Source organism: Anguilla anguilla, chromosome 1, assembly GCF_013347855.1.
Source record: "Anguilla anguilla isolate fAngAng1 chromosome 1, fAngAng1.pri, whole genome shotgun sequence".
In the NCBI taxonomy this organism is placed as follows: Eukaryota; Metazoa; Chordata; class Actinopteri; order Anguilliformes; family Anguillidae; genus Anguilla; species Anguilla anguilla.
Genome location: NC_049201.1, coordinates 82,871,073 through 82,895,325, shown reverse-complemented (window position 1 = coordinate 82,895,325; position 24,253 = coordinate 82,871,073). Strand labels below are relative to the sequence as shown.

General features: G+C 39.9%; 2 protein-coding genes and 2 long non-coding RNA genes across 4 annotated transcripts in view; all 4 read right to left on the bottom strand.

Annotated features, from left to right (window-relative positions):
* Window positions 1–24,253, bottom strand: part of LOC118232142 (basement membrane-specific heparan sulfate proteoglycan core protein-like) — a 1,449,502-nt gene that overhangs the window by 1,295,775 nt on the left and 129,474 nt on the right. The window lies entirely within an intron of this gene.
* The window catches only part of LOC118232256, a 333,592-nt gene that overhangs the window by 298,566 nt on the left and 10,773 nt on the right, over window positions 1–24,253 (bottom strand). The window lies entirely within an intron of this gene.
* On the bottom strand, window positions 24–8,964 carry LOC118232523. The gene is made up of 3 exons (XR_004766332.1): window positions 8,933–8,964; window positions 1,299–1,305; window positions 24–219 (listed from the first exon to the last, which is right to left on the bottom strand). It is a non-coding gene; the product is annotated as an uncharacterized LOC118232523 (long non-coding RNA).
* Window positions 16,738–18,550, bottom strand: LOC118232609. The gene is made up of 3 exons (XR_004766352.1): window positions 18,506–18,550; window positions 17,378–17,455; window positions 16,738–16,989 (listed from the first exon to the last, which is right to left on the bottom strand). It is a non-coding gene; the product is annotated as an uncharacterized LOC118232609 (long non-coding RNA).

The following is a 24,253-nucleotide window of genomic DNA, read 5'->3' as shown; positions in this document are numbered from 1 at the left end:
TCCTCCACCAACAGTTCTTCATAAGATGGATAAGATAGCAGAAACAAACAGCAGTTCTGTAAAGTTAAAGACAAAAAGAGACTCTTTCACCCTGATCTCCATCATTTCTCATTCTCTGCAGATTCTCTCCTCTGTGTGTTTTAATCCCACACTGAGGCCTCGTCAGCTCTCTGAAGCGCAGAGTTTGTGTCGCTGGCTGCGTTTGTCACTCTCTGAAGGCTGTGAGACACAGGAAGAGACTCAGTCACACATAAGTGCGCCTCCAGTTGCACTGTTAAAAGGGAACCAGAGTGGCCACACAGTGCTGTAAATAAACAGACATAGCATTTCAAATAAGTGCATGCATAAAGGTAGGAATGTCAATGCAACACTTAGAAAATCACTTAAATCACAGTTAAATATAAGTTAGGTGTGTAGACCAGCAAAATAACTAGATGCGGGCATGCATACGCTTATTCCCCAAAATATATAAACTACAATCAAAATGGTTGAGATGTACTGTAGGTAATATAAACCAAAAATAAGCAAATAGCGTGCATTGTATATGAAATACAAACATGAAAATATACAGTGTGTCAAATACAAGCAAGTGTGCACAGAGTCACGGAGATGTGTTCCCACTGGGAAGGGATGAACAAGTAACCAGAGACCTCTGACATAAGTTTGAATGAGTGCCTGTTGCATCAGTTGAAGCTTTGGTTCGTCCATTTTAGTGTGATCTTAAATTTTAAAAGTATGCTTTACTGTTCCATACTGGAACTGAGTTTACTTGGTCTGGAAATGAAAAGAGCCTCTTACTGGTTCAGGGGGTTCAGGCAGGTGCCTATAGTCTTTCCTGAACTCCACCCGAACCGAAACGGACCTTCATCCCTATTCCTAGAGTATCTCAGAGTAAGAGAGCTGATCTCAGATCATGTTTCCTCTCTTGATATCCAAGCTTTATCCATAATGGCCTAAAGGCAAAACTGATCCTAGATCAGACCGATTCTCTGAGATGGTTTATGAACCGTAGAGTTGTGCTTGGAGGTTCTGGGCAAGTGAGTCATACTTTCTAATCTGGATGATGGCTGCTGTGGTCCAGGCCATACAGTGTAGTGAGTGATACTATGACTCAGATACTATGACTCCAGGGGTGATAAAGTAAAGCCCTGCCATGTTTCTTCTGCCCATGAACTCATCCAGCTGATTTCACTAATCAGTTCTTCCTCCTGGCTGAAGAATTGTGCTGATGAGCAAATCCAGGTGATTGGAACAGAATCCTGGGGACAACTTTTACTTTCTGAACCTAGATTTTCCACCTCTGCTCTGATTACCACAATATGATCAAATATGCAAGCGATCTGTAACAAATAATGAAACAGGAACAATCACCCTTCTTCAAAACGATAGAGGTGTTGACATCGGTAGACCTGACATCGGTAGATAACAGTAACCACCAATAATTGTGAGATTCATGAGCACAGAAAGTCTTGCTTAGTAGCAAGCTTTGCTGCACAGTAGCATTAAGCCAATCAAGAGCGAGTATCTGAGGTATACTGTAGCTGAAAACTGTTATGTTTTGCTTGCAGTGAAAACAAACTGCTTTCATTAAAATATGTGGCACCAGAATATTCTGGTTCTGAGACAGCTCTGATCATTTAGTAAAACCACAGATATTTATATCATGCCTCTGTCTCAGTCTTAAAGCTGAGTGTGAAGAGGAACTTCTTATAAGTTCACTCTTTTTCCCCCTCTCTCTTCAGATGAGAAACGTTGCACTACTCTAAGCTAATGTACTGTAGAACATTATTTTATGGAAATGATATACACTCCTTTCTCCTTTCTAAAGCAATTTAAATGTATTCACTTTTACTTCTGATTGAGTTAATGGAGAGAGTTAATTGGAGCCAAATCTCTAATGAGTTATTGTAAATATGTAAATGGTGCCCCCTAGTGGCTACCTGAATAATGATGTTGGGCTGCGTTGCCAATAATTAGAGCAGGTGTGCATTTGAACGGAGAAGACGTTGCGGACATACAGTGTTCTACGGCTATACAAGGCTTCGCATTGCTCTACCTACACACTGTCTTTGAATTTAATGCATTGAAAGAAATACTGGCCTAAATAATTTGATTGTGTTTTACTTTTGATTTAGGCTATTTTCGATTTGAGGAACAACATTATTTGCCTTTGACACGTTTCTTTATTTTGATGCATGCATCGTAGCCTTTTGTTTGAGTGTTCATTGAAGGCCATTGCACTACACACCGCATGCACACTCATACATACAAACAAACAACCTGCTTTGCGGAAATTCCGAAATCAACTATCAAGACCATAGCAAACGTGAGTACAAGGCAAAAAAGGTGTTTTGTGAGGTGAAGCACGTAGAGCTGTCCCAAAGGCGTCTTTCATGGCTTACATTGAATTTGCAAAACAGAAAGCCATTACAAAGGGAGACTAATAAACAGAAACACATGCTGATAAATACTGTATATGTAGACTGAAACATCAGAACTACATTTTGGAAAAATCCCAAACAATTTACCTGGCACAGAGAGGTCGATTGCCAACAAGGATTTGAAGAGCATGGCTGCATCAGATTGAAAATACTCATCAGAATACACATATACAGGTCTTGATTATTATTTACACTGTAAAAATGAATGGCAGAAACAAAGATTGTCAGAGTATTCGATTTATTAGCATAAATGCCAGACTAACAAATACTACACAAGCTCACACAGTGAGTTAATGTGCTGCTAATGTCCCTAAATGCTCAGGCTTTAATGAAGAGCTCACACAGTCCAGACAGCAGATACTCAAACAGGCTGTGACTTGATGAATGTTATTTGTATGGAAGAAATAGCGATCATTTATACATTTTATTTTTGTATTTGATTCCAGTTTAATCTTCATTCACTACAAAATGCTGTAACACAATATAGACTAAATTAAGTAATATGATAATACATTTACCGGGAGAGAGTTCTGATCTGGCCTCAGTGGTTTACTAATGAGCCATTAGTATAAAACAGCCTTACTGATAGAGCAGTGTGCTGAATATGACCGTGAAGAAAGTTCTTCACGCTAAATATAAAAGTAGAATGTGATTGACTGGCTGGTGCAGATCTGACTCACTTCCCCTTTTTCAAGTCTTGCACATTTTAAAAGTTAACTGATAAAAATGGCAGAACAACCGCAGTCATTAGCTTTGCTTCTGGTCAGGACTAACTGTACATTTTTAAAAGGCTGGGTAACTCCATTCTCTTATTGAGATTCAGATTCCAATATGAATATCAATGACAACAGCTGTTCTTAATCCCAATCAATTGCATTTATGTTTATTTTGGATATTATAAAATAAACATAACAATTCTGCTTACACGCATAATTTCTGATGAATTTGGACATATGCAATAATGAAGTCAAACTTTGCATTTGTAAATATTCCTGAATCCACACGCTCTATAAGACAGACATGCTGACGTGCACACTTCAATGCACACGCATGCACACGCATGTAAACAACATGGCGTAAGGCCGTGGGTGAGTGCTTCGTCGTTGCCGTGTTTCTGTAGCGTGAGCAAATACTCGGAAACAGCCAGCCAGCACAGGGATTCCTCCTTTGCCTTGTTTATTCCTTGGAAATGTGCGGACGGGCTATCACTACTATAACTTACAATACAGCACTGCTTACCGATCACTCTTAAAACTCTCTGGAAAGCTGGTTACCTTCCCTCCAACAAAAATACCTGAACAACACTCCCCCGTCTCTGTGCCTTTTTCTGTGCCCCCCCCCCCCCCCCCCCCACACTTTGCACCACTCCCTCTCTCTACACTTACAGAGGCCTTCCCAGTCCACAAACCATTTAAATGGGTACAGCAGTTCAATCACACATCTCACATAAGCACATGTATGAATTCACTTGAGACCTTTATTCTATTCACTGATGTGCAATTAATACAGACATTGTTTCTGTATTTTTTTTAAATGTTTTTTGAATTTCAGCATTTCTGTTTGTTCCCAGATGAATTTTGTCTTTATTTCAGGTCTTGTAAAACAATAACAAATAAAAATATGCATCCAGCTGCATGTGCATGACTGAATTAAAACATCTGTGACTGCATTGGCAATGTGAACTAAAGCTACTAGCAGGAAGCTATCTGCTAATGCACACATTGTTGCTAAGGTCTGAGGCTTGTCCTATTCCAATACATGTACAGTATAAACAGTCTGTAAAAGCATAAGAGCTTAATATTAATGAGTCTGCAAAAGGTGTGATAGGCATCAGGCACAGGTGAACACTTTTAGGTTCAGGAGCCCCATACAAAAAACCATTACCTAAACCAGATTACTTAATTCAGCTTCGCAAAAGATCTTGGGGGAAATCGATCTGAAACGCTCATAGAGGACTCATGTATTGCAGTAATAGTGCCATCTACAGGCAGAAAAGGTGCACTGCATTCATCTCTCCTCCTGAGGTTAATTTCACTGCCACAAACAGAATGTTTAACCTTTTTTTTTTTTTTTTTTTTTTTTTTTTTTTTTTTTACAGTATAAAAAAGATATATTTTCTATGTATTTCATTTAACTCAATGTGGTGCAGGTCTCACTCCGTACTAAAACATAAATGACAGTACTGATGACATCATCTGCTAAATTTTTCCACTGGGTTCCTTACCCATCCTGTGTCTGCTATATATATATATATAAGCCTTGTTTTCATATGGAAATCCAGCAGGCCCTGTGGGATGTTTTTTTTAAAGTACCTGTTTAGTGCCTTACCTGCACATGTTCTATTCCATCAGCAGAACCCAGGGGGTAACACCTACAGTACACGGTTTACTTACAAAATTCTTCAAGCATAGGTTAATTTTGTTTGTTTCATTAAACGATTGTTAAAAAAAATTCAAGGAATGCTCTGAATTTTGACGTTTAGCAATACAAAAAATAAACACTAAGAATGTGAAAAACAAATTCATCTCATGTGAATTTATACTTTAGATGGGATCAGTTCAGTAATAAGCATAATATAATCACAAAATGTGCACAGGAATGTCATAATAATGTAAATGTTATACAAGTATTAATAAAAAAATTTAAAAAATTGAATTATATACAAAGCTCAATTCTCCAGTATATTTGGCCAACGAATACATTCAGCAATGATAATGGCTTTCAGGCACCAACATCATGATAATACTTTGTGTACAATATGAAGGCATGAGCTGTTATGCATGTAAATGTTGATAGAATGCCCAAGGAATGATCCATTCTGAGTACATCTTTGCAGACTCCAATAACCACAGCCATCCTGGTCATGTGACAAAGGCACAGTTATGTGACCTGAGTTTATGAGGAGAGTTTATGTTCACCGGTTTTAATAAATACTTTTAAATGTATCATCCAGTGAAGAAAATGTTTGGTTCTTACCACTTGAGGATTACTTTGCAGACAATTTGCTGTTTAAAGTTCAAGAAAAAACACAGGAAATGCTCACAAATTAAAAGAAATGTCCAAATTTACACTGAATAACCAGCATTGGTCCACAGTTCATGAAGCAAGATATCTTCCTGGTTTATTTTCACATGTCCAGTTTTCGAAGTGTGCTGTAGAGAACACAGTCTTCCTTTACGGATGGGGCTGGTGACCTGCATGGAGAAAACAGAGCATTTAGACTCTATTAAAGTCACAGACATACTCATTCTCATTTCAGTCAATCCTGCCTGAGCCTTTATCACATTTAGACACACCTTGCAACATGAAGCACAAGCAGAAGCTTTAGCTACAGAACAATTATCTGGAATTTTGGAAAACATTACATCACTGTGATGTCACACAGCAAGGAGATGAAAAGAGAAGAAAGTTGACAAGCTGAACAAACCAAATGATGAATCTAGATCAGCAGAACATCCAGTCCTCATATTACCACGTTCTTCTTTTGACCAGGCAGAGAAGTTCTTAGCAAAGCAGCAGCGAGAGATTACAACATTTTAAAATACTTGAACTGGGCTTTGGGACTGCAACAAACAAGCAACCAAAATATAGAAATAGTGTGCATCAAGGCAACACCCGGTCCTACGAACACATAAATATATAAACTGTTACAGATGTAGTGAGAAGTACTGGAATCTCAGAAATGCTCATTTGTATTTTGTTTCCAGGGTTTGTTTTGTACATGCTTACATGTCCAAGTGTTATGGATGCACGTTTTTTGGCTATCATTAATTTCTAATATTGTACACGCTGATGTAAATGTAGCACATCTACTACGGTTAGAATCTAAATCATTCTTTATGTTTTTTTCCAATATAAATCACAGCACAACCATCTCAGCTCTCCCCAGTGAGACACTCTGGTCTATCCAGTGAGACACTCTGGTCTGTCCAGTGAGACACTCTGGTCTATCCAGTGAGACAATCTGGTTTATCCAATGAGCCACTCTGGTCTGTCCAGTGAGACACTCTGATCTGTCCAGTGAGAAACTCTGGTTTATCCAGTGAGACTCTCTGGTCTATCCAGTGAGACGCTCTGGTTTATCCAGTGAGGGTCGTTCTCCTGCTGACTCCATAGAGGCCTCGTCTGGCTCCAGTCAGAGAGAGCAGTCTATGATAAAAGCTGCTGGAGAGAGATAATAGACCTGACACAGCGACAGTCAGCACAGGTAGTATAAAGGTGGGATATTCTCACCTGGGGGCAGCACTGGAGGGGCGGAACTGGATGCTGGCGTAATGAACACCCTCCTCACACTGGGGGAGTGGCTTTTGAACAGTGGAGTACAGAACCTGCTCCTGGTTGCGGGTGTTAGCGGGCTGAACAGAGGCGTAGAGGGGAACTTCACTGTCGTCTCGGTCCATACCCTGTGTTCCAGTGTGACTCATTGCCATCCCTGAGACGTTGCCAAAAATGGGGCTTTTATTCCCCTGCAGGGTAAAGAAAAGAGGCAGAAGAAGGTTGGGAAAGTTCCACAGAAAGTACCTGTTCATTTCAGTGAGCTCCTCAGAGCCGGAGTGAGCTACTCGCCCCCATTAACGACAAAACATGCATTTAACCTGATATAAAAAATCAGCTAATGAATCAATGTTTTATTTTCAAATACATGCCGTCAGCAGTTCAATATCGACTGAACCAGACATACAAATGTAATACACTTAATACGATTTATTTTCTCTCTATAATGACCAATTTTACAGTGGGTTTTCTTAACATCTTGGAAAGATTTCGCACTGAAATACTCTATTCATTTCAAAGCATATATTTTCAATAACCAATAGCAGTACACCTTCATCACTACAATAATCTCTGTGTATTTATTCACTGAGATCAGGTGAATAAAACACATAAAGTGCAAGTCACTCTCCCTGCCTCTGTATGTAATGAACAGATTATTACGTGCACATAAGCAGAATTGTACGGTGTAGCATGTTACTGTCACATACTACAAACCCATGTGAGAAACTGAAACTGTCCTTTACAGGGGAATACACATAATTAACTCTGGAAATATTTCCATTAAGCATGTCAACACACAGAAAAATGACACAGAGAAGATCGTAACCTCTGCACATAATCTAATAAACCTTCAAGGCCATATGGCACACACTGCTATGCTTTCTACATATTTGTAAGAAAGGTGCTATATAAATAAATAAATCATGTCTTATAATTTATTGATTATTACTGTTATAAAGCATTATGAGTGTTAATCAGTCTTCATAACTCTTTTTATACTGTATTATGAGCAGACTATACAAGTAGTATATAATGCACTATTGACAGGCATCATAGAAAGTGTTATCGAATTTCAGTTTTTGCTTAAACAATGAATATAATAAAAATTAGCCTATATTATATCCATAGATAAATACATATATGCACATATGCAGACTGATTTCATTGACTCACCTGCCTGTCCCCTTCTGTCTCATTTGTTGATTTTCTCCTCCTGATTATTCAGAAAAAAATAAAAAGTAAATCTACCTTCTGACAAATATTTAAATAGCCCCCTCTAGTGCAAACAACAATTTGCATTTGTTTGAATGATGTGTCTTGCTGAAGCAGTAGTGCCTGCGTATGTTTATATTTTTTATTATTCAGATGTCATTAGGTCACAGGAAATGAGCTTGAGTTATGAGAAGCTTCTTCCTGCCCAGTGAATGCATTTCTGCTTTATTCAAACCAAAACTGACTGGAGCTCAAGGGCAAATTGATGCGTTTGACAACACTTCATTATGACCTGCAGCTGTCCACATGATTCATATTAAGAACAAGCTTATCATACAGGTTTGTTAAACTTATTGAGAGACTAAAATGCATCAGTCAGGGTTTATGAAAAGTTACATCACAATAAAACAAAATGACCAATAATGCAGTGGTCTAAGCACTAATTAAATATTAGAGGGGGGCATATGGCATCATCATGGTGTAATGTAGTTAGTGCACGGCAACAAAATTTTACAGAAATGTACGCTTGTTTAAAACTGTGAGTCTAATGAGAAATGATTTACAGTTGAGTGACTGTGGTCCGACTCATTTTCAGCCACATACCTCACGCACACAACACCCAGAATCACAAGAGCCAAAATGGCAGCCACTCCCACAGCTGCAGCTGCGATCAGTGACTGACCTCCTAAGCAAAGTCAGAGAGATGTAGCCCTGTCAGTTATGCTATAGTAGTGTTCATTTCACAACAAGCCTCACCAATGTCTGTAAGGTGAAAGTTTATAAATGCATTAATATACCCATCTGTGCTTATCTTTACTAGAACTTATTGTACATCTGAATTTTAAACAACATGGGCATGGTAACACTTTTTGTGACACTGCTCTATCATCTATTGTGATCCATTTCAGATCGTAGCCTCTGTATCATGATCAGCATTGCTTTGTAGCCTCTGGATCATAATCAGTATCACATAAAATATTAAATCAAATATGTTCTGGTCCTACCTTGCACTGTGACCAGTAGAGCAGAAGCATTCAGAGCTCCAAGTCTGTTCTGTGCCTCACAGTAGTACTGTCCACTGTTCCAGGATTTAAACTCAGAAAAGTTCAAAATCTGTCCAGATCCTGCCTGCCAGACTTCAGCAGTGTCATTCTTCTTATACCAGGTGTAGCTCTGCACTGGTGGGTTGGCATCACTGCTGCAGGTCAGAGTCACTGAACTGCCCTCCACTATTTTACCAGAGGGGCTCACTGATACTGAGACGCTCTTCGGAGGATCTGAAAGAGAAAATAACAGGTCTTTCAGTTTTAAATAAAAGTCACAAAGAGGTATTCTTGGGAGCATCTAAAATCATCAGAAAAATGTGTTAAATTCCATATAATTTCTCACTCACTGTGTTGCATCTCAAAACACTAGCAGACACATTTAGCCTATTTCAAAGTAATGTTTATAATGGAGCTGAAATCTCACAATGTGAAGTGGAGGAGTGATGTGGTTAGGTCACCATCTGCAGGTGGAGTGGGAGCAGTAAAGCTGGCTAACAACCACGCCTGTTAGCATTTACAATTGATTGGTAATAGTTTATATGCTCTGCCTGCAGTGAGACCGGGGTGCTGGAATGAGAGACGCACATGGGAGCGGCATGCCATCTAATCTACTTTTGTACGTCGCTTTGGATAAAAGCGTCTGCCAAATGAATGTAATGTAATGTAATGTAATCCCCGTCCTTATCGTCTGTGTTTTGTTTTGTTTTTGTTTCCGTGTTCTTGGTATCGAGCGCACAATAAAGCCTGGGTGCCTCTAACAACGACGGATTGTGTGGTTTGTGGGGAAAATGACTGCAGAACCTGTTACAGTAAATATCCCAGTATATCATGCTTTGTTACAAAATGAACTGGATATCCTGTAGCTTTTTATGGTAGTTGGAAAATGACACAACAGAATCAAGTTTTCAAAAGTGACAGCAGTATTTAGATATGTCTTTTTAGCATCTTCATTAATAATGATAACTTCATTTTTTAAAATGTTGAACCGCTACATGTGGTACCTTTTTTTGCCCTTTGCAAACTCAAAATGACCACACGTTTTACCTAAGACATGTCAGTATGATCAGACTCATCACTGTGTGATAATGTAATTATAACTGATTTCTCCTCCACTGGCCAGTGTGACTGCTTTACTCAGTGTTTTACTGCTGTGAAGTTACCCAAAAACACTCAGGAGATACTGACTCTCTGCTCTCTGTGTCTGAAGCTGAGATGCACTGATATACTCACACTGTACACCAAGACGTTTAGGAAGAGATCTTTTTGTCCCAATCGCATTCTCTGCCTCACAGTAGTATTCACCAGCATCTGAGGAGTTGACTTTATTAATGGTGTAACTCCATTCTGATCCTCTCCATAAGAATGCAGATCCACCCTTCCTATACCAGGTGTACCTCAGCACTGGTGGGTTGGCATCACTGCTGCAGGTCAGAGTCACTGAACTGCCCTCCACTATTTCACCAGTGGGGCTCACTGATACTGACACGATCTTCGGAGGATCTGAAAGAGAAAATAAAAGGTCTTGCAGTTTTAATTAAAATTCACACAGAGGTGTTCTTGGGAGCATCTAAAATCATTAGAAAAATGTGTTAAACACCATATATTTTCTCAGTCATTGTGTTGCGTCTCAAAACACTAGTAGAGACATTTATTTCAAAGTAATGTTTATAATGAATGCAGGCGGAGTGGGAGCAGTATAGCTGGCTAACAACCACGCCTGTTAGCATTTACAATTGATTGGTAATAGATTATATGCTCTGCCTGCAGTGAGACCGGGGTGCTGGAATGAGAGACGCACGCAGGAGAGGCATGCCATCTAATCCCCGTCCTTATCGTGTGTGTTTTGTTTTTGTTTTATTGACGTTTCATGCAATGCTATAATAACAGAACATTTACATGCAGCATAGTATAATCTGTACAATTTAGCTGAAAATTATTATTGAAAACTTTCAAAACTGTGAGATTTTAAGAAGTTTGGCCTCTGGTACTCACATCTCACATTAAGAGCCACTGCAGGGGAATGAAGCTCATAGCCTGTTACAGCACAGGAGTAGCTGCCTGCATCTTCCCTGCTGGCTGTGAACTGGTGACTCTGATCAGTGAAGGACAGAGGTGATCCGCCCCTGTACCAGATGAAGGCTGGGCTGCCAGTCAGAGGGCAGGTGGTGCTACAGGTCAGTCTCACACTCTGTCCCTCTGTCACTGTGTCAGGATTCACCGTCACCAGTAGATCTGCAAATAGCAAATTAAAACTGTAAAAAAGCTTCCAGTCATACTTGTGGGAAGAGAATCCTCTGAGTTTATAGCCTAAAATAATTACCTGTAACTGCCAATGTGACCCCAGGTTCTCCAGCATATTTTCCACGATCACAGTCAGTCAGGAACCTGAATCGGTATGTTTTTGAATCAGTTTCTCTCAGTTGGTTTATTCTAAAAGTGCAGTCACTGTTCTTATTCCCCAGGTACTCCACACGGTCAGAGTACTCTGAGTCCTGGGACAGGTCCTCAGGCTCCGGTGGCTTGTTCCAGTGAATAAACCAGAATGTTTTCTGCACTGTGCGAGATGTGGGATATGAGTAAGTGCAGCTCAAGTCTACTGAAGACCCCTTTAAGGCACAGATTCTCTCAGGGGTGTAAGTCACTACCCATTCCGTCTGGCTCAGAACACCTGAAAAATACAAACACACACACGCACACACAGACACACACGCAGACACACATACACGCACATACACACACAAACACAGGCGCGCACACATGCGCACACATACACACGAACACATGTATACATACACATACTTACACACACATGCGCACACATACGCAAATGCATGCACACACATACACACACACACACACACACACAAATTCACGCACGCACACAGACAAACACACTACTCAGAAATCCTTTAAAGCACAGATGTGTTGGCAACATGACAGATAAGGGATTCAATTAACAAAACTTTTAAAAAATTGCACCTAACTTCTCCAAAACAATAGAACATCAAACTCCAATACTAACTGATGTCAGTAGATGGCAGTAGCCGCCGATCAATATGAGTCTCACAGGTACAGGAATTCTTGCTTAGTAGCTAGCTATGCTAGAATGTAGTAGCTGGGCTTGAACCAAGGACCCCATGTTCCCACAACTGTAACCTTGCCCACTAGGCCACAGGCAGGCTAGCTGTTTAAACTGGAAATGTTTCAGAATAAAAAGGTATAGGTATTTTGCGTGTGTATGCAAGTTTTTGATTGGGTCGTGTAGGTGAAGATTTGGCTGGTGTCGGTAAAATGTCCAATGGGGAGACATGTTGTTAGTGGGATAGGCGGCAGGAAAAATAAGAATGAGAAGAAGAAGAAGAAGAAGAAGAAGAAAATGCAAAATCCCCATAGTTTGGGGCTTTATTGTGTGGACATGTGAAGTTGTTTATAAAATCGGTCTGTTGAAATGGGGTCAGAATGTACAGAATTTGATGGGTTTTAAGGGTTGAGTGTCTGTGGCTGTTGTGGTTATTTTTGTGGGGAACCCTGAAAAGTGCCAAACTGTCGGTGCTGTATAGGTATGGGGCATGCCCCCGCCAAGGCGTAACTTGGCGGGATGGCATACCTGCCATCCCAATAATGGAGCTGAAATCTCACAATGGGATGTGGAGGGGTGGTGTGGTTAGGGCGCCATCTGCAGGCAGAGTGGGAGCAGTACAGCTGGCTAACAACCTCCCCTGTTTGCAATTATAATTGATTGGTAATCGTTTATATGCTCTGCCTGCAGTGAGACCGGGGTGCTGGAATGAGAAACGCACGCAGGAGCGGCATGCCATCTAATCCCCGTCCTTATCGTGCGTGTTTTGTTTTGGTTTTTTTTCCGTGTTATTGGTATCGAGCGGATAATAAAGCCTTGGTGCCTCTAACAACAACGGATTGTGCACTGATATACTCACACTGCACATCAAGACGTATAGGAGGAGATGTTTTTGTCCCAATCTCATTCCCTGCTGCACAGTAGTATTCTACTGCATCCTGCAGTGTGACGCTATTAATGGTGTAACTGTCCTCTGGTCCTCCTGTGTCTGAGGAGACAGCTATATTATTCACATACCAAGTGTATTTCTGCACTGGTGGGTTGGCATCGCTGCTGCTGCAGGTCAGAGTCACTGAACTGCCCTCCACTATTTTACCAGAGGGACTCGCTGATACTGAGACGCTCTTTGGAGGATCTGAAAGAGAAAATAACAGGTCCTGCAGTTTTAAATAAAAGTCACACTGAGGTGTTCTTGGGAGCATCTAAAATCATTAGAACAATGTTGTCAATTCCATATAATTTCTAATTCTCTGTGTTGCATCTCAAAACACAAGCAGAGACATTTATTTCAAAGTAATGTTTATAATGGAGCTGAAATCTCACAATGTGATGTGGACGGGTGGTGTGGTTAGGGCGCCATCTGCAGGCGGAGTGGGAGAAGTATAGGTGGCTGACAACCACGCCTGTTTGCAGTTACAATTGATTGGTAATAGTTTATATGCTCTGCCTGCAGTGAGACCGGGGTGCTGGAATGAGAGACGTACGCGGGAGCGGCATGCCATCTAATCCCCGTCCTTATCGTGTGTGTTTTGTTTTTGTTTCCGTGTTTTTGGTATCGAGCGCACAATAAAGCCTTGGTGCCTCTAACAACGACGGATTGTGTGGTTTGTGGGGAAAAGGACTGCAGAACCTGTTACAGTAAATATCCCAGTATATCATGCTTTGTTACAAAATGAACTGGATATACTGTAGCTTTTTATGGTAGTTGGAAAATGACCCAGCAGAATCAAGTTTTCAAAAGTGACAGAAGTATTTAGATATGTCGTTTTAGCATCTTCATTAATAAAGATAACTTCATTTTTTTAAAGATGACCAGCAGCATGTGGTACCTATTTTGCCCTTTGCAAACTCAAAATGACTACACGATTTACCTAAGACATGTCAGTGTGATCAGGCTTATCATGGTATATTAATGTAATTATATCTGATTTCTCCTCCACTGGCCAGTGTGACTGCTTTACTCTGTGTCTTACTGCTGTGAAGTTACCCAAAGAGACTCAGGAGATCCTGACTCTCTGCTCTGTGTGTATGAAGCTGAGATGCACTGATATACTCACACTGCACACCAAGACGTTCAGAAGGAGATATGTTTCTCCCAATCCCATTGTCTGCCTCACAGTAGTATTCTCCTGCATGCCGCGGTGTGATTCTATTAATGGTATAACTCCGGTCTGATCCTCCCCATGGGGATACAGGTTTATTATTCTTATACCAGATGTAGTTCTGCACTGGTGGGTTGGCATCGCTGCTGCTGCAGGTCAGAGTCACTGAACTGCCCTCCACTATTTCACCAGAGGGGCTCGCTGATACTGAGACGCTCTTCGGAGGATCTGAAAGAGAAAATAACAGGTCCTGCAGTTTTAAATAAAAGTCACACTGAGGTATTCTTGGGAGCATCTAAAATCATTAGACATAGCTCAGGAGGTAACACCGATTGTCTGGCAGTCGGAGGGTTGCCGGTTCAAAGGCCGCCCTGGGTGTGTCGAAGTGTCCTTGAGCAAGACACCTAACCGCTAACCCCTAACTGCTCTGGCGAATGAGAGGCATCAATTGTAAAGCGCTTTGGATAAAATTGCTATATAAATGCAGTCCATTTACCATTTACCATTAGAAAAATGTGCTCAATTCCATATAATTTCTCACTAACTGTGTTGCGTCTCAAAACACTAGTAGAGACATTTATTTCAAAGTAATGTTTATAACGGAGCTGAAATCTCACAATGTGATGTGGAGGAGTGGTGTGGTTAGGGCGCCATCTGCAGGCAGAGTGGGAGCAGTATAGCTGGCTAACAACCACGCCTGTTTGCAATTACAATTGATTGGTAATGGTTTATATGCTCTGCCTGCAGTGAGACCGGGATGCTGGAATGAGAGATGCAAGCGGGAGCGGCATGCCATCTAATCCCCGTCCTTATCTTGTGTGTTTTGTTTTGTTTTTGTTTCCGTGTTTTTGGTATCGAGCGCACAACAAAGCCTTGGTGCCTCTAACAACGACGGATTGTGTGGTTTGTGGGGAAGAGGACAGCAGAACCTATTACAGTAAATATCCCAGTATATCATGCTTTGTTACAAAATGAACTGGACATACTGTAGCTTTTTATGGTGTTTGGTAAATGACACAGTAGAATCAAGTTTTCAAAAGTGACAGCAGTATTTAGATATGTCTTTTTAGCATCTTCATTAATAATGATAACTTCTTTTTTTTAAAAGTTGAACCGCTACATGTGGTAGATTTTTGCCGTGTGCATACTCAAAATGACTTCATGCTTTACTTAAGACATGTCAATATGATCAGACTCATCACTGAATGATACTGTAATTATAACTGATTTCTCCTCCACTGGCCAGTGTGTCTGCTTTACTCAGTGTCTTACTTCTGTGAAGTTACCCAAAGACACTCAGGAGATACTGACTCTCTGCTCTGTGTGTCTGAAGCTGAGATGCACAGATATACTCACACTGCACATCAAGACGTTTAGGAGGAGATGTTTTTGTCCCAATCCCATTCTCTGCCGCACAGTAGTATTCTCCTGCATCCTGCAGTGTGATGCTTTTAATGGTATAACTGTCCTCTGGTCCTCCTGTCTCTGAGGATACAGCTCTATTATTCTTATACCAGGTGTATCTCTGCACTGGGGGGTTGGCATGGCTGCTGCAGGTCAGAGTCACTGAACTGCCCTCCACTATTTCACCAGAGGGGCGCACTGATAATAAGATGCTCTTCGGAGGATCTGAAAGAGAAAATAACAGGTCCTGCAGTTTTAAATAAAAGTCACACTGAGGTATTCTTGGGAGCATCTAAAATCATTAGAAAAATGTGTTAAATTCCATAATAACTCACTCACTGTGTTGCGTCTCAAAACACTAGACGAGACATTTATTTCAAAGTAATGTTTATAACGGAGCTGAAATCTCACAATGTTACGTGGAGGGGTGGTGTGGATAGGGTGCCATCTAAAGGCAGAGTGGGAGCAGTATAGCTGGTTAACAACCACGCCTGTTTGCAATTACAATTGATTGGTAATGGTTTATATGCTCTGCCTGCAGTGAGACCGGGGTGCTGGAATGAGAGACGCACGCGGGAGCGGCATGCCATCTAATCCCCGTCATCATCGTCTGTGTTTTGTTTTGTTTTGTTTTTTTTTGTTTCCGTGTTTTTGGTATCGAGTGCACAATAAAACCTTGGTGCCTCTAACAATGACGGACTGTGTGGTTTGTGCGGAAAAGGTCTGCAGAACCTGTTACAGTAAATATCCCAGTATATCACGCTTTGTTACAAAATGAACTGGATATACTGTAGCTTTTTATGGTGTTTGGTAAATGACACAGTAGAATCAAGTTTTCAAAAGTGACAGCAGTATTTAGATATGTCTTTTTAGCATCTTCATTAATAATGATAACTTCTTTTTTTTAAAAGTTGAACCGCTACATGTGGTAGCTATTTTGCCATGTGCATACTCAAAATGACTACATGCTTTACTTAAGACATGTCAATATGATCAGACTCATCACTGAATGATAATGTAATTATAACTGATTTCTCCTCCACTGGCCAGTGTGTCTGCTTTACTCAGTGTCTTACTTCTGTGAAGTTACCCAAAGACACTCAGGAGAAACTGACTCTCTGCTCTGTGTGACTGAAGATGAGATGCACTGAAATACTCACACCGCACATCAAGACGTTTAGGAGGAGATCTGTTTGTCCCAATCCCATTCCCTGCCTGACAAGTGTATTCTCCTGCATCCTGCAGTGTGATGATTTTAAAGGTATAACTCTGGTCTGATCCTCCCCATGGGGATACAGCTCTATTATTCTTATACCAGGTGTATCTCTGCACTGATGGGTTGGCATCGCTGCTGCAGGTCAGAGTCACTGAACTGCCCTCCACTATTTCACCAGAGGGGCGCACTGATACTGAGACGTTCTTTGGACGATCTGAAAGAGAAAATAACAGGTCCTGCAGTTTTATATAGATCTCACACTTACCTCAGTTAAAATATGTTTCCTTTTCATCAGTGTTACCAATATGTCATTTTGTTTGACTGCTATTATTGCAATGCCATCTTTCTTTTTAATCTGTTGCCTGGGGGGGTGGGGGGGCGTGGTTGCTTTGTAAAATCCGTCTTACATTACGTTGTTATGAAACACTCGGTTGTCATTCCGTTTTAAATTACTAACGCTGGTTTTGCGATGGGGGATGAATACCGCATTGGGGCCCCCTGGTGGCCACGGGGGCCCTATGCAGCCACTTAGTTCGCTTATGCCTCGGGCTGGCCCTGCATGCATTATTTTCCAGTAAAACAGAAGGTGGGCAGGCACTTACATGTCACATTGACTGCAGGGGAAGAGACTCCTCCTGTAGGGGTGTAAGTCACTCCCCATTCCGTCTGGCTCAGCACACCTGAAAAACACACACACACACACACACACACACACACACACATGCACACACACAAACACACACACACATACACACACACATACACACACACACACACACACGCACAAATACACAAACACACACACACACACAAATTGAAAACACAGATGTGTTGGCAACATGACAGATAAAGGATTCAATTAACAAAACTTTAAAACTACTGCACCTATCTTTTATAGTACATCACTAATTGTACATGTGGAGCCCTTGATATGTTCTGGAGGCAGGGTGATATCTGTGGTTGGTTTTGTTGATATAATTTCCGACCTTCCAATAATATATATATATATATATACACATATATATACACACACATATATATATATATATATATATATATATATAGTTGTTTTCTCAGTGATATAAGAATTTGCAGGTTCAAATGAATTTACTGCATAATCTTTTGTCCCTCTGATAGCTATTTTAATACTAACTGACATCAGTAGATGGCAGTAGCCGCCAATAAATGTGAGATTCGCAGGTGCATGAAGTCTTGCTTAGTAGCTAGCTTTGTTAAAAAGCAGCATTATGCCAAGCAAGTTAAGAGCGAGTGTCTGCATACACTGTCAGCTGAAAACTGTTATGTTTTGCAAACAGTGAAAATGAACTGCTTTTATCAAAATATATGGCACCAAAATACTTTTTCGCCATTCTAAGAATGCAACTTGCACAGTCAACAGCTCCGATCATTTAGTAAAACCACAGATATTTATATCATGCCTCTGTCTCAGTTTTAATGCTGAGTGTGAAGAGGAACTTCTTATAAGTTCTCTCTTTTGCCCCCTCTCTTCAGATGAGAAACATTGCACTACTTTAAACTAATGTACTGTAGAATATAATTTTATAGAAATTATATACATTCCTTAAAGCAATTTAAATGTATTCACTTTTTCTGCTGATTGAGATAATGAAGGGAGACTAATAAATAGGAACACATGCGGATAAATGCTGTGTATGTTGAAGACTGAAACATCAGAACTACATTTGGAAAAAAAAAAACAAACAATTTACCTGACACAGAGAGGACGATTACCAACAAGGTATTGAAGAGCATGGCTGCATCAAATTGATAATATTCATCCAAATACACATATACAGGTCTTGATTATTATTTACACTGTAAAAATGAATGGCAGAAACAAACACTGTCAGAGTATTCTATTTATTCACATAAATACTACACAAGAGTAACAAATATTACACAAGACTAATAAATACTACACAAGCGCACACAGTGAGTTAAGGTGCTGCTAATGTCCATAAATGTTCAGGCTTTGATGAAGAGCTCACACAGATGCAGCCTTTTACTTGATGAATGTTATTTGTATGGAAGAAACAGCGATAATTTCTACCCAGAAAATACATTTTATTTGATTTGATTCCAGTTTTTTCTTCTTTCACTCCAAAATACTGTGAGATAATTTTGACTAAATGAAATAATATGATAATGCACTTACCAGGAGAGAGTTCTGATCTGGCCTCAGTGCTTTGCTAATGTGCCATTAGTATTAATTAAACAGCCTTGCAGACAGAGCAGTGTGGCTAAATATGATCGGATATAAAATGATTCACACTAAATATAAAAGTAGAATGTGTTACAGATCTGACTCACTTCCTGAAGGTGATACTCGTTTTTAGATTTTATCGGATACAAACGTTTGAATAAAATATACAGTTGTTTTCTTTGTGTATGGGCTGGACCAGTAGTGCCTTTTCAAAATGACTGGGTAATTCTCTTTTCTTTGCCCACACTGTATTATTGACATTTAGATGTCAATAATTATGTTCATTTTTGCATATTACGCTTATAAAATAAACTACTGTGTTTACAAAAATGATTCCGGATTACAACACAAACTGATGCTAAGATCTGAGGCTTTGCCTATTCCAATACATCCATTAATCCATCCATTATCTATACCCGCTTATCCTGAGCTGGACCTGGTGCTGGAGCCTATCCAAGCATGCATTGGGCGAGAGGCAGGAATACACTCTGGACAGGCTGCAAATCTATCGCAGAGAACACACACCATTCATTCACACATTCATACCTATGGGCAATTTAGAGTCTCCAATTGGCAGAACAGACAGAAAGGCCCCAACCCGAGATTCGAACCCAGTGCCTTCTTGCTGTGAGGCAACAGTGCTACCCACTGCACCACCATGCCACCCCTATTCCAATACATGTACAGTAGAGGTTAAAAAAAAGTGACTGTAAAAGGTGTGATAGGCATCAGGCACAGGTAATCACTGATACATTCAGGAGCCCTATACAAAATCCATTACCTGAACCATTATTTAATTCAGTTTAGTAAAAGATCTTCCAAGAAATTCATCTGAAATGTACATACAGGACTCATCGATTTTAATAATTGCCCCATCTACAGGTAGATTGAATGTATTGAATCCATCTATCCCTTCGAGGTAAATTTTACTGCCACAAACAGCTTGCTTTACCATTGCTACCATATGTAGCTCAGTCGTGTTTAAGTTTCATGCATCGAATTTTTGACATGAAGCCGAAACATCAACAAAACGCTGCTGATGCTTGGCCTATAACCCTCTTATTAACATAAAGATTGCACACACTGTACTTTCACAGAAGATGAAAGGAGTGGACAGACGTAGTTTTTGTATCTTTGTGTATGGCAGCAGTGCAGTATGGTGGTTTGGGGGTCCAGAGTGTGACTCTGACCACAGACAGTTAAAGCGCTGCCCACTTCCTGCAGCCTGTTCTATTCTTTATTTTATTCCACATCTCAGTTCAGTTGAGGTGGAGCAGCGCTGTTTCTGTGGTTGATTTTCATGTGACCTTTTAGAACTTTGGTTTGGCTTTGCCTCTTATACGGTCCTTCATACACATAATTAGTTGCGTTTCAATGCTGATATTTCATAAAGATGACTTTTACTACATACAACCTATTGTATAGTATTATTATAGTATCTTTCAAAGAGATGAACTTCATCCTCACGTGAAATAAATGGAATACAGGCAAACATGATGGCCATATGAAGAAAATAATGATAATATTTTTCAGATCAGAGGTCTGAGGTTCACAGTGTTTTACAATGCTCAAATAAACCTTAATACATTGATACACAAAATGAAACAATGTATGTAAAGAAAACAAATATAAATATGCATTCTTTAAAATATCTAAAACCAGACAGAAACTTAAATATGTGATCAATACAACAAGGCAATGTAAAATTAAGTACTAAAACACTGTTTTAAAAACATCTAGGACCTTACCTTTAAAAGTGACTTGAGTTTGGAGATTATAATCTGCGCAGACTATAATAAAATATGAGACTGTAATATCTTCAGACAGGGGCCTGGAGGACTATACAAAGGAGACGCGCACACACACACACACATTATTTCAAGAATAAAATTTAGTCTCACAAAAGTTTAAATGATGGCAAAATCTATCATTTTCTTCAGGAATAGAGCACACCAGTAAATGCAGTTCATTTACAGTTCTGCCCATGTTATGAAGCCAAAGAAATCTACTCATCTCTGTTGCAGAGCTGTGAATAAACAGTAACTTCAGATAATTTCTATGCTCTACATTTCAAAGCAGATTTATGGTAAAAACAAATGAAAAAAGATTCTGATCAGCCTAGAATCCCTAAACCAAATTCAAATTAAAATTCAAAATAACTTTATTTATCCGTTAGGAAAATCATTTGTGCAAAAGCGTCAGTGCATGCTCAGCACATAACCGGACAAACGACAAACACAGATTATGCAACATACAAGTGTAGATTAAAACAGATGTCCGCCTATAGGGCATCTAAACAACGTATGTGATCGTGTGTATACAATTTTGATTGTCATTTCCTGTAACGTATGTCTTTAATTTTTGCTTTCCCAGTCTATTGAGTTAAACAGGTTAAATCAAATCATAGTAATTCTAAATAGATTTTAGCTTCTGAAAGATATTGTAACCTCTGTAAACTGGCATTAATAAGCAGAACTGAAGTAAATACATTTTTTACCTGAGGCAGAGAGAAGGGCTTACAAAAATACTGTTGAGGTTGTTTAGAGCATGGCTGCATCGGCCTGAACATATATATAAAAAAACATAACTTATATTATTTCTTTTGTTTTATAAGCCATAACCAAAATTCCACAAAAAAAATCACTGATAGTAAGCATTTAACAGATAGCATGGAAAGTAATAAAATAAAGAGTTACTTTCTGTAAACAATGATCTTTTTTAAAAAAATTTTTTAATTATTATTATTTCATTTTACATTATATTAATTTAAAGAAAGCTAATTTACTGTTTTAACGAATGCTGTGCATGTTTTCCCCACTGGTCACATAGCCACCTTTCAGCAGTGAGAGAGACTGATCTCCATTAGGATCACTAGATTAGCACAGAATAAAGCACTCGCTGTAATCCATAGATCAGAGAACAGCAACACTGTACTTAAATTTCTCCACTGTTTAAAGAAATGCAATAAATTTAAGCGTGCAAAAATCAAAGATGTCTTCTCTCAATTTCTATCAAGGCTCTCTATTGAATCATATACATTATTTTACAACTAAATGAAAAAATGTGTTAACAGCCATTAAGAATAAAACAGGGCTAAATCGTGCACTTACGCTGGTAGAGGAGGTGTGATCTTAACGGTTTTCAAACTGTCTGAAACGGCCCTGCTGACAGGCTCATATTTCTGAACATGGCAGACTGACTGTGATGAATGCAAAGCTTTAAGAATAATAGTTTCTATTTGTAAATATTATTACATTTTACTTTAACCAGGAGAGTCTCGTTAACCCTTTAACTGACTTCTCAACCATGCGGTAGAGCTGACTTTGACAGTGAAAAAACCTATGAGAAGAAAAAAAATCTGACCAGCATCCTGATTGGTGTGGGGCTCCAACCCCCCTTAATCAATTTGCATAAAAAGTATCTTCTTTTAACACAACTGTGTGGAGCAGCAGTTCCCGCACTTTCCCCACTCTGATGACAGAGGCAGCACTACAAATCACTCCCCAAAGATTAGGGCATAAAGCAGGAATTTGGTAGGTAAGAGATAAACCATGATGTTTTCCAGATAGAAGAGACCTTAAAGAATAGGAATATGATATTAAATATCAAAAATGTTAAAAATCCATTGTGCCAGAATTTTACAAAAACATGCTCAACCGTGCGGTTGATATGTCAGTAAAGGGTGGAAATGACCATGAGGCAGGGCAGATGTTAGCATAGTAGTTAGCATGGTAGGAAGATGTTTGAGTGGAAAAAGTGAACAAATACAATGAAATTACATTATATTACAAAAACACAATATTATCCTGTTACATTACACTTGTTCCTGGTGATGGTTATACACTTTGCTTTATGTCGCTCTGGATAAGAGCGTCTGCCAAATGCCTGTAATGTAATGTAATGTAATGTAATTATATGTCAAAATATGCCTTAGTATGCACATATTAAGGGGAAACATGTAGTGCAGTGTATTGTGACCTCTTCATTGTTTCATTCTTAGCGATGGACACCAAATTTTTCTATGGCAGAGGAAAGGGTAGCAAAGCTGTGGTCCCCCTTGATCCAGAGGAGTCAGACATAGAGGACAGTGATGAGGACTTGGATGATCCTGACTATGTGCCAAGGCACACAGGTGACACAGTTGAAGAGTTACCAATCCCTGAGCTTAGTGGCCCTGATACACACTCAGACAGTGCCCCCAGGAGAAAGGTAGCCAAAAATCAGCTTGTGCAGGTCGCAGATCAGGATTCTGTTACCCCCAAAAGTGCTGAGAAAAGAAAATTGTGGAGAAAAGTGGATATCACTTCAGTCAAGTTTCCAGAGCCTATACCCCCAGAAATCATTAAGGTTCAGACAACATTATTTTACTTTTCCATGCTATTTACTGATGAAATGGTGCACCACATATGTGAGCAGACAAACCTCTACTCAGCTCAACAGCTTGGATTTCCCATTAAAACAAATCCAAAAGAGATTCAAGAGTTTTTAGTCATATTGCTATACACAGGTGTGTTCCCATTCCCGTCCCTGGAGGATTACTGGAAGCCAGAGAGCCGCTTTGCTCTGGTTGCCGACATCATGCCACTACGCAGGTTCCGGGCACTGCGCAGGTTTATCCACTTTGCTGACAATGCAGACTGTGGAAACACTATCGACAGGTTCTATAAAATCAGACCCATTTTTGACATGTTGAGAAGACAGTGTCTTCTCCTCCCAGCTGACCAAAAACAAAGTATCGATGAGGTCATGGTTGCCTACAAAGGCACAAGAGCAGGAAATCTCCGACAATACATTTCCAGCAAGCCAGATAAGTGGGGATTTAAACTATTTTGCCGAGCTAGTTCCACTGGGATTGTACATGATTTCATTTTGTACCAGGGAAAGACATCCTTTTTCAATGTCCCACAGTCAGAAGCTGAGCAGTCCATGCTCATGGGGGAAAAAGTTGTGACCACACTCTGCAGAACAGTGGAGGAACCAGAGTCAACAGTTGTCTTTTGTGACAACTTTTTCACAAGCTTCAACCTTGTGCAACTTCTGGAGGCCACCACTGGGATAAAGTGTTTAGGCACTGTGAGGAACAACCGGATGTCAGGAGCAGAGAACCACCTGAAGAGTGACAAGCAGTTGTCAAAAGAAGGAAGGGGAGCATTTGACTACTGCTGCTCAGGGGGAATTGTTGCTGTAAAATGGCGTGACAACAAATGCGTCACTCTCCTCAGCAACGCATGTGGGGTGGAGCCAGTTGGTGAGG